We start from the raw sequence: 297 nt of genomic DNA on the forward strand, positions 1-297 counted from the left end.
TGTGTGTGTATATGTGTGTGTCTGAGTGGGAGATTGTAATGCTAAGCTTTGATGGGAGCACAGTGCTCACACAGGTGGGCTGTGTGTTCCTTCTTCCTTTTAGTGCCATCCTAAATAACCGCCTCGCTGACCCCATTAGTTCTCCTAGGACAGAGTGAAAATGAAGGAGAAGTGTGTGCACAGTACATGTAGGTATATTTTTTTACTGTATAAATCTCAGTTAATTACTTTCATATTTACATTTTTACATTGTATGGACTATAGACTGACCAACAACATGTTAATAACTTTATAGCT

The 297-nt window shown here is 38.7% G+C and overlaps 1 protein-coding gene across 1 annotated transcript in view; it reads left to right on the plus strand.

Annotated features, from left to right (window-relative positions):
• Nucleotides 1–297, plus strand: part of epsti1 (epithelial stromal interaction 1) — a 13306-nt gene that overhangs the window by 9112 nt on the left and 3897 nt on the right. The gene's annotated exons all lie outside the window — the stretch shown is intronic.

The sequence above is a fragment of the Morone saxatilis genome, unplaced genomic scaffold (genome assembly GCF_004916995.1).
Source record: "Morone saxatilis isolate NCDOM2014 unplaced genomic scaffold, NCSU_SB_2.0 Contig5, whole genome shotgun sequence".
NCBI lineage: Eukaryota > Metazoa > Chordata > Actinopteri > Moronidae > Morone > Morone saxatilis.